The 11406-nt window shown below is 40.1% G+C and overlaps 1 pseudogene; it reads left to right on the top strand.

The window, feature by feature from the left end:
* Positions 1-10255: 10255 nt before the first annotated feature.
* On the top strand, positions 10256-10374 carry LOC120595941 (uncharacterized; annotated as a pseudogene).
* Positions 10375-11406: the final 1032 nt, after the last annotated feature.

The raw sequence follows: 11406 nt of genomic DNA, 5'->3' as shown, positions 1-11406 counted from the left end.
TTTAGATGAAAAAATAAGAAAGGTTTAAAATTAATGATATAATTTGAAACTTAAAGAACATAGAAAAAGATAGGCAAATAAACCTAAATAGTAGAAAGATGAACATAATAAAGGTATAACAGAAATCGAAAAAATAGAAAAACAGTCAAACAATACAGAAAATTAATAAAACCAAAAATTGATTCTTTGAAGAGATCATAATTGACAAATCTCTAGCAAACTTAATCAAAGGAAAAATAGAGAAAACCCAAATTATCAATATCAGGATTAAAAGAGGGAATATTACTACAGAAAACATAACACTGAAAGTACATTAAGGAGCTCTTCCAGTCAAGATGGCAGAGAAAGTAAATGCTGTGCCTGCCTCTTCTCACAACTGCATCAAAATTACAACTAGACAACAGAACAGCTATCATTGGGAGTCATCTGAAGTCTAGCTGAACAGAAGTCTTACAACTAGGGACATGCAGAAAAGGCCACCTTGAAAATGGTAAGAGGGACAAAGATGCAGAACAGGCTGGTCCCACACCCATGTGTGGCCATTGAGAATCAGAATTAATATCTTGGCTGTGGAGGTCCCACACTGGGTTCCCCACCCCAGGATTCCAGTGCTGGGAAAAGTCCCCACAACTGCGGGCTGTGAAAACCAGCGGAAATTGTGGCCAAATGAGACAGAGAGCTGAGGGAGTAGCAGCATTCCTCTTAAGGACTCATGTGCAGACTTACTGACAGACTCGCTCGCTCTGAGCTCCAGTGCTGGGGCAGCAGCTTGAAAGGTGCCAGGGACACACAGGGAGGAACCGAGTTGTCTGGTTTCAAGGCAAGGGTTGGAGGGGCAGCTTTCTCCCAGACAGAAGGCATTGTTCTTTGTAGAGCCTTCCCTCTCCCGGCTTGCAGACCCAGGCAGCCGCAATATCTGAGTCTCCATCAACCTGGCTAACACTGCTTGCCCCGCTCTGGGGATTTTCTGAGACGCTCTCAATGGACAGGCCCACTCAAGCTACTTCCAGTGGATTTTCCATACAAATAGCTCATCTTGGCTCATGCTGCGGACTTTCCTAAAATCTCTCAAAGTTTCACAAAACCTAGACAAGAAGCATCTGGCCTCAGCAGGCCTCATACCTTTTGCTGAGCAGCCCCGAGCCCAGCACGAGTGGCAGTTGGCCTCAGTTTGTGACTTGGCCCCTCAAGGCACTTCCAAGCCCAGCATGGGTGGGGCCATCTGCAGATTGCTTGGTGGTTCACTCCAGGTGGCCCTGGGCAGGATATAGGCTGCAGCTGAACATGGACTATGGCAGGGCCCCTCCCAGGAGGCCCCAGCCTGCACACCTGGCTACTGGCTTGGTCTGAGCTGGAGCACCACTCCGGGTCATATTTGAAGGTTACACAACCAAAAGGCAGACAGGGCAGGCACCAGACCCCTGCTAAAGTAAATCCTGCTTTGCAGGGTCAGTCCTTGCACCACAGCTCCTCCACTGGTCACAGCCAGTCATCACAACCAATCAGCCGAGGGTCAATCCTTCCCACTGACAAGCAAACAGCAAACAAGGCTTGACTACAACAGGAGGACACACAAACAACCCATACAGGGGACATACCTGTAGCACCCAACTCAGGTGACCAGAGAAGATTGTGCCACTGAGACTCACAGGACACCTCCTACGTAAAGCCTCTCTACTAAGACTGAGAGACATAGCAAGCCTACCTAATACATAGAAACAAACACAGAGAGGCAGCTAAAATGGGAAGACAAAGAAATATGTTCCAAATGAAAGAACAGAACAAAGCTCCAGAAAAAGAAGTAAATAAAATGGAGACAAGCAATCTACCAGATGCAGAGTTCAAAACATTGGTTATAAGGATGCTCAATGAACTTAGGGGAAGAGTAGATGAACTCAGTGAGAACTTTAACAAGGAGATAGACAACATAAAAGTGGAGACAGAAAGCACACAAAAAAAAAAAAACCAGTCAGGAATGAAGAATACAATAACTGAAGTGAAGACTACACTAGGAGGAATTAACAGTAGATTAGAAGAAGTAGAGGATCGAATCAGCGATTTAGAAGATGAGATGCAGAAAACAACCAATCAAAACAGCAACAAGAAAAAAAAAATCTAAAAAAATAAGGCTAGTCTAAGGGGCCTCTGGGACAACATCAAGCATAACAACATTCACACCATAGGAGTACCAGAAGGAGGAGAGAGAGAGCAAGGAACGGAAAACCTATTTCAAGAAATCATGACTGAAAACTTCCCTAATCTAATGAAGGAAATAGACATACAAGCCCAAGAAGTGCAGAGAGTCCCAAACAAGATGAACCCAAAGAGATCCAAACCAAGACACATTATAATTAAAATGCCAAAGGTTAAAGACAGAGACAATCTTAAAAGCAGCAAGAGAAAAGCAATTAGTTACCTACAAGGAACAAGATCAGTGTTGCCAGGAGTTTGTGGAAGGGAAGGATGAATAGTCAGAGCACAGAGGATTTTAGGGCAGTGAAAATACTCTATGTGGTACTGTAGTGCTGGATACATGTCATTATACGTTTGTCCAAACCCATGGAATGTGCAAAACCAAGAGAGAAACCTAATGTAAACTATGGACTTGGGGTGACTATGATGTGTCAAGGTATGTTCATCGGTTGCAAAAAATGTACCCCTCTGGTGGGGGATGCTGACAATGAGGAGGGCTGTGCATGCATGGGGGCAAGAGGTATATGAGAAATCTCTGTACCTTTATTCGGTTTTGCTGTGAACATAAAACTGTTCTAAAAAATAAAATCTGTTTTTAAAAAGCTCACATATTTTCTGACCCAACAATTATACTAAGAATTTATCTCACAGATATACCTCTCCATGTACACAAACAAAAATTTCTAAGGAATTTTGTTATAATATTTTTATAACAAGAGCCCAGAAACATTTTTAATGTCCATCAATACAGAATTGGTTAAATAAATTATGGTATACCCATACAATAGAATATAAAGCAGTCATTTAAAAGAATAAGGCATTGTGGAAAATAGTATGGCAATTCCTCAAAAGTTAAACACAGAACTGCCATATGGTCCAGCAATTCCTTTTCTGGGTAATGCCCAGAAAATGTGAAGCAGGGACTCAAACCAATACCGTACACTCACATTCATAGCAGTATTATCCACAGTAGCCAAAAGATGGAAATAACCAATGTGTCCATGGGCGAATGAATGGATAAAAGAGATGTGATATATACATACAATGGAATATTATTCAGCCTTGAAAAAGATGGAAATAATCATACGTGCTACAAAACAGATGAACTATGAAATATGCTAAATGAAATAAGCCAGCCACAAAAAGACAAATACTATATGATTCCATTGATATGAGGTATCAGAGTAGTTAAATTCTTAGAGAAAGAAAGTAGAATGATGATTGCCAGGGGCTGAGAGGAGAGATGGAGAGTTAGAATTTAAAGGATCTGGAGTTTTAGTTTGGGAAGATGAAAAAGTCTGGAGATGGATGGTAGTAATGGCTGCACAGCAATGTGAAGGTACTTAATGCCACTGAACTCTACACTTATAAATGGTTAAAATGGTAAATTATATGTTACATATATGTTGCTACCAAAAAAAAAATACAGTCCCAAACTGAGATCATTTGATGATGCAACAGAAATAAATAAAAACTCAAGTTCAGAAACAGAAAAAAAAAAGTCATTTCTGTGTGTACTGGTATGGAACAATGATGAATATTTTAAGTTAAAAAAAGGAAGACAGAACAATGTGGAGTATGACTACCATTAGTTTAAAAAGAAGAATATTTTTGCATGTGTGTGTCTGTAAATATGACCTGTTTATAAGTATGAGATCTGGCGCTTTTACACACACACACACACACACACACACACCCGTATATGATAGAATACTTGTGAAAGGAGTTACGGTAGCTGAAAGAGCCAAGTCTCTGAGGTGGAGACCTGCTTGCTGGTGGTTGCGGGTATCAGAAAAGTCACTTTTAAAAATATGTCCTTTTGTAATTCTTTGAATTTTGAACCATGTACATGTATTAACCATTCAAACATTTTAAAATTGTGTTTTTAATAAGAATTAATTTGGTGCCTTTGCGGGATGTGCAGGATTTGGTAAGGCAGAAAGGTCAGATATCATCAGCCCAGCTGATGAAATAAAATGTAAGAAGAGGCAGAAATGGGAACTTCCATGTTGTTGCTGAAGCAAGGCAGATTAATCACTTAGGCCCCCTGAGGATGGCTTCTGGCAGGTATAGTAGGATGGTCCCAAAGTGGGATGATTGATTGGAACCAGACTGCAAGGGGTTGGCAGACTGGATTTTATCTCAGAGGCAGAGCAGAACCATGAGAAAGATTCTGGCAGGGAAATGACAAGATAATAAGAAAGGGCATTGGGGGAAGATAAATCAAACTGCAGTGTGGGTTTAACCTCCAGGGCATGTGAACGGGCAGCTGCTTGAGGTTTGGCAGGTTGAGAACAGCAGAAAATAACCAGGAGGACAGATAACGGGAATCGATGAGGATAGCAGAGTCCTGCAGAAGAGGCCTGAGGCAGAAGCCCTGGAGGAGGCAATAAGAACAGAGGCGAGCAGAGAGGTTCAAGAGGAAGACGCGGAGAAAAGAAGGGTGCGATTTCTCAACAGGGTCACTGTCTTGAAAACCTAGCCATGCCTCAGATTCAACTAGAGAACTTTTAAAAATATATAGATTCATGGTTTCCATCTTAAATCTTCTAAATTGAAAGCGGAGGGGTGGGAGAGGCAGTAGAAATATAGATATTTATACCATCTCCACCACTAGCCTCCTAGTCTAGACTACCATCATTTCCCACTTGAAAATGGCAGGTAAAGACTGGTCTCCTATGCTCTCGCACAGGACAGCCAGAGTGACCCTTTAAAAACCAAAGTCAGGTCTTATCACTCAGCCGCTCAAAACTTTCAGTGCCTCCCTATCTCACCCAGTATAACACCCTAAATCTTTTCAGTGGCCTAAAGGCCCTACTAATCTGCACCCAGCTTCCAGGTTCTGCTCTCATCTCCTAAGCCTCCCTCCACCCCAACTTTTTCATCTTCAGCCATTGGCCTCATTGCTGTTCCTTAGGGGGAAAAAAAAAGGTATGCTCCTACATCAGAACCTTTGCACCTGCTATTCCTTCTGCATAATGGCTCTTTGCCCTGGCATCCACATGCCTTCTCCTGTGACTTCCTTAAGGCCTCTGCTCATATGTCACCTTATCAAAAAGGTCTTCTCTGACCACTTGTCTAAAATAACATGTTCCCTTTCCTATCGCCTCTGTGACCCTCACTCTGCTTTATTTTCCTTCATAGCACTTGTGACCATTTGACATATTACATGTTTATGTGTTTGGTTATCATTTCTCTCCCCACGCTCAATGTAACGTTCACATGAGCCAGAACTTTGTTTTGTTTACTGCTGTATCCCCATGTCTAGAGTACAGGTTAGAACTAGTACATGTTAGAGACATAATAAATATTTTTAAATGAATAAAAATGTGTATAAGCTCCCCTGAGTGAGTCTTATGCAGCCAATCTGGTGTGCCAATACTGGGGTAGCTAATCTAAAGTAAATTCTCAAATATTAAAACATGGATTTAGCACAGCGTTTCTCTCAATATTAGCACTGCTTATATTGACATCCAGGGAACAAACACCGCACAAGTCTCTTCTTTTAAAGCTATGCCTTCCGTTAGCATGGGGGAGGGCACGTCAGGGAAGAGAACCTCTGCTCATCTTATTCCCTATCTGGTTCTCCAAGGCAATCACATCCCGCTGTGCTCACCTGGATGGGAACAGGCCTGCTTCCCTTCAGCCCTTGTGGAGGAAGATGTGCCAATTCATCACAGGAGCCACAGACAGGGTGAAGAATTTAGAGCTTGCTGAATGCTATTCTCTTTGGTTGTGAAATTTGTCTCTTCTGGTTTTTAATTTTCTCGTTTGATAGTCTTAGAACTTAAATGATATATCGGAAGTAGCACAGCAAAGAATAGAATGATGCTGAAGGGACAGTTAAAGGGACAACCAAATAAATATACTTTCTATGCAATTAGAGTCTCATTATTTACAAAAGGTTTTCACATATCTTATCCCATCTCGAACCTCTCGACAACCCTGTGATAAAGACAGTGCCGGCATCAAGGCCCTCATTTTGTAGGCCCTCATTTTGTAGGGCCAGAAAACTGAGGCTCATAAAAGTTGGTTGTCTTTCTGATTAAAAAATAAGCCAAAGGCCTTAATAAGCACCTCACCAGAGAAGATATACAGATGGCAAATAATCACATGAAAAGATGCTCCACATCATATGTCATCAGGGAAATTTAAATTAAAACAACAATGAGACACCACTACACACCTATTAGAATAGCCAAAATCCAGAACACTGACATCAAATGCTGGCCAGGATGTGGAGCAACAGGAACTCACATTCATTGCTGGTGAGAATGCAAAATGGTACAACCACTCTGGAAAACAGTTTAGTGGTTTCTTACAAAACTAAACGTACCTTATTATATGATCGTACTCCTTGGTATTTACACAAAGGTGTTGAAAACTTACGTCCACACAAAAACCTGCACGTGGATGTTTATAGCAGCTTTATTCATAATTGCCAAAACATAGCAGTCGTGAAGCTGTCTCTCAGTAAGTAAATAGGTAAATAAATGGTGGTACACCCAAACAATGATATATTATTCAACATTAAAAGAAATGAGCTATCAAGCCATGAAAAAACATGGAGTAATCTTAAATGCATAATACTAAGTGAAAGAAGACAACCTGAAAAGCTATATACTGCGTGATTCCAATTATACGATATTCTGAAAAAAGCATGGAAACAATACCAAGATCAGTGTTGCCAAGCATTGGGGAAAGGGGCATGGATTAATAGGCAAAGCACAGAGGGTTTTTAGGGCAATGAAATTGTTCTGTTTGATGCTATAATTGTGGACACATGTTATTATGCAGTTATCCAAACCCATAGAATGTACAACAACAAAAGTGAACCCTAATGTAAACCACAGACTTTGGGTGATTACGATGTGTCAATGTAGGTCCATCATTTGTAATAAATGTACAACTCTGTAGGGGATGTTGATATTGGGGAGGGGCTGTGTATGTGTAGAGACAAGGGGTCTATGGGAACTCTCCGTATATCCTCCTACTTTTGCTATATACCTAAACCTGCTCCAAAATAGTTGTCTTTTAAAATTTTTGAGTGAAAATGAAAAAGTAGACTTTCTTTTTAAAATGACACTGCCAGTGGGTGATACTTTTCAAACTCAGACCCTTCTGTTTCCAAATCTCAACTTTGTTCCACTACACTATTTGAGTATAAAGAATTAACTTGAATCTGTCTCAGATCATTTATAACAATATCACTACAATTGTCATCATCGTACTGAATATCCGTGGAATACTTACACTGTGCTAGGCTTCTGCTAAATGTTTTATGTGCATTATCCAATGTAAGCCTCACAAAGACCCCAAAAGGAGACACTATTATTACTTTAATTTTCAAAGAGGAATTTGAGAACAAGAGGTTGACAAACTGTTCCTTAGGTAACAAAGCCAGGTAGAGGCCAAAGTGGGCTTTAAACTAAGTTTGTCTAATTCTAGAGTCAAGCTCCACCCACAGTCTCACATTTTCTCTACTAAAAAGTTAGTGTCATAAAGATAAAACATTAATGTCACCGAGGTTCAAGTTCTCGTTTTCTCTTTTGTGTACTATAAGAAAAGTCTGTCTCCAAACTTTCTCCATATCTGGCCTTGACTACTTCCCCTCACCCAATTCTGTCTCCATACTAAAATCTAAGTAATCTTACCAAAAGACCATTGGACAGGTAGAATCCCCTATTTAAAAAACCTCCACTGATTCCAAATCACTTCCATGACAAAGGTTAAATGCCATATCATTCCATTATGTGCCCTTCAAGTCCTAACCTGCTGTTCCAGCCTCATTCTTATAGTTTCATTCCACTCCATCTATGTTACATTCCCTTGATGGTGTCCCCAGACTTCTCTGTGCTTTTTTACACAATGTTCTCTCTGCATGAGATACTTTTACCTGTCTTTTCCATTGGGCAGACTTGTACTCACCTGTACTAGTAGGTATAGGCTAGGTTGTGCTGTGGAGATAAACAATAAACTCTTAGTGACATAAAATTAAAGGTGTACTTTTCAGTCACACTGCATGCTCATCATGAGTCAGCTGGGGGTCCTACTCTGATTCCTTCTTACTCCGGACCCTAGGCTTATAGAGCAACTCCCATTTGGAATGTTGTCAGGCACAGAGAGAGAGGCAGACAGACAGACACACAGACAGAGAGAGACAGAGAGCATTGGTGAGTAGTTGTGGGAAGGGAAGAAGGGAAGCGGAAGGAAGAGAGTGGAAGGAAGGAAGGCTGAAGGAAGGAAGGAAGGAAGGAAGGAAGGAAGGAAGGAAGGAAGGAAGAAGGAAGGAAGGAAGGAGATGAAAGAAGGAGGGAGGGGAGGAAGAAGGAAGGAAGGAAGGAAGAAGGAAGAAGGAATGAAGGAAGAAGGAGGAAGAAAGACGGAGGAGGGAGGGAGAGAGGGAGGAAAGGCCAAAGCAAGTCACATGCTTGGGTTTAGGCACAGAGTAAGCAGGTAGTTGGATTTGATTAGGTTTGGGATGTACAAAGAGAACATGATGGAGAAAGAGAGCCAAGAGAAGAGTGTTTACAATGATAAACCTTGGTGTCTATAGATAAGAAGTGAGGTCATGATGGGGTGTTTGACAATGGTGGGGCCAGTGAACTGAAGACCTCTGTAAGATTGAAGATGAATGGTCTCTGGAGGAATTCCATATTTACTGGGAAAGGCATGTGTAAACAGGTTTTAGGGGCATAATTCAACCTATAACCACTATCTACTATTTTTCTTGTTTATTTAAATATATATTTTGTCTTTGTAGATTTTTTACAGCTTTATTGAAATATAATAGACAATTAGTTGCTCATATTTACAGTGTACAATTCGAGGACTTTTCCCAATTATAGTTGCCATATAGTAATATATTAGTTTCAGTTGTACAGCGTAGTGATTAGAGATCTATATAACTCACAAAGTGATCACCCCAATAAATCTAGTGCCCCTCGCCCCTTTACATATTTATTACAATATTATTTTGGTTTCCCCCCAACTAGACTATAAGGTCTATGAGAGCAGGGACTTTTGTCTTTTTCACCATTATATCCACCATGGCTAGAGCATAGCCCAGCACATAGTAGATTCTCTGTAAAAAGCTGATATGAGTGAATGAATGAATGAATGAATGAATGAGTGAGCAGTAGGTGTCTTCTACTTCCACAACACTCTTGAGAAAAGCTGATAAACAATCCAGTCACCCTGGCATGATGGTTAGTCTTCAAAGATGGCACCATTACTTTCTTCTCCTCTGTATGTTTGTGCCTTTTATCCATTGAGAGTTGTGGTTTATTTTCCCTCCCTTTGAATCTAAGCACATCCTAGGACTGCTCTGATCAATAGAATGCAGTAGAAATGAATTCTGGGACCTCTCTGCCCAGGCCTTAAGACTAGAAGCTTCTATTTTCTTCTTCTTGGAGCTCAGCCACCATGCTATAGAAACAAGACAGATAGAGAGACTGTATGGAGGAGAACCAGGTTCTCTGTCTGACAGCTCCAGCTGAGCTCTGAGCTGACAGCCAACACCAACTGCTAGTCGTATGAATGAGCCATCTTGGACATTGCAGCCCAGTCTCACCTCTGTAGCCCCAGATAACATTACACAAACCAAAATAACCTCCTAGCTAAGACAAATCAACCAATAAAATCTCAAAAAATAACACGACGGTGGTTGTCTTAAGCAACAAAGTTAGGGGGTGATCTCTTCCACAGTGATAGATAACTGAAACAGAAACTGGCAACTAGTCTTGTGATGTTGCTATAAGAAAACCTTAAAACACGTAAGACTGGCTTTGGGAGCAGAAATGGAGTAAAGTCCAAAAGACTCTCAAGAGGACTATTAGTGAAGGCTGGCAGAATAGGGAGGCGAAGGGCATGCGATTCATATACTAGGAGAAATTTTACTGCAACTGTTGCCTGCGATGACATCACAAATGGAAAAGATGCCCCATGATCTTATGGATCTGATGAGATATCTAGGAAAAATGTCCAAAGTGTCAATTCTTTTAGCTTTATATGCTACGATAAAATATAAGCAGAAAGGGGTGAACTAAATAAAGAACTAAGTGTCTATAGCCATGCTACCCTGAACAAGCCTGATCCCATCTGATCTCGGAAGCTAAGCAGAGTCGGGCCTGGTTAGTACATAGATGGGAGACCACCTAAGAAGACCAGGTGCTGTAGTCATAAAAAATTGAAAAATAAGGGATTGTAAGCTGACAAGGTCCTTGCATTCTGTGAGATCAACCAAGGGTTGCCTCGCCTAAAAAAAAAAATAATTAATAAATAAATAAATAATAGAAAAAGAAAAAGAAAAAGAAAAAGAAAAGAAAAAAGAAAAAGAAAGAAAGAAAGAAAGAAAGAAGAAGGAAGAAAGAAAGAGTCCAGGGAAGTCTTCAAGGCAGCAAAATGTTCTCAGTGTAAGAAACAGCCTTAAAAAATCTACAAAGCAAAGATTAAACCTAGGGTGCTGCCAGGAAAACATAGCTTCAATGTGAAATTCAGATCAAAGGTGCATTTCTAAGATCTTTTGCAACGACCTTAGTAAGATTTAAGTTGATGCCTGGGAGACCCTGAAGCCAGACAAAAGTACTTCTGAAAATCTTAAGGACATGACTTGTGCCCCCCAACAATAGAGCTTCTAAGGATATTAAGACTGTCATTCCGCAGCACCTTAAAGCAACTTTGATGCCTTTGAATCCTTAGTAAACTAGCAAAAATAAATAATAAGGTTAACAATCCAATGTAGATGTGGCTTCAGGGAAATATATTGTTATTAATGCTATAAAATTGTTTCAGTCTTTCTAGAAAGCAGTCTGGCAATAGGTAACAAAATATATCTTTTTTCCCAAGTAATTCATCTCTAAGGATATTGACCTAAGGAAATGACCCCAAAAAAGATAATTTTAAACCCATTGGTCTAAACAAGCCTTCACAGTCACATTATTTATAGTAGAAAGAAACTAGAGTGTCCAAAAATAGAGATATGGATGTCCAAAAATAGAGATATGGATGAGCAAACTGTGGCATATTTACACAATGGACTGCTCTATAATCATTAAAAAGACAAGTTCATAGATTGTGTTGACTCAAAGTTATGTGGGCTTGAAATATTACTAAAAGAGCAAAATACAAAATGGTAAGTGTAAAACTATTTCAACTCCATAAAAATAAATACTGTCTATATATTTTTAATAAAATAAAGAAAATGTGCATGTA

Source organism: Pteropus medius, unplaced genomic scaffold, assembly GCF_902729225.1.
Source record: "Pteropus medius unplaced genomic scaffold, Ma_sr-lr_union100, whole genome shotgun sequence".
Taxonomy (NCBI): domain Eukaryota; kingdom Metazoa; phylum Chordata; class Mammalia; order Chiroptera; family Pteropodidae; genus Pteropus; species Pteropus medius.
The sequence above is the reverse complement of the archived record's forward strand: the minus strand, read 5'-3'. Positions and strand labels throughout refer to the sequence as shown.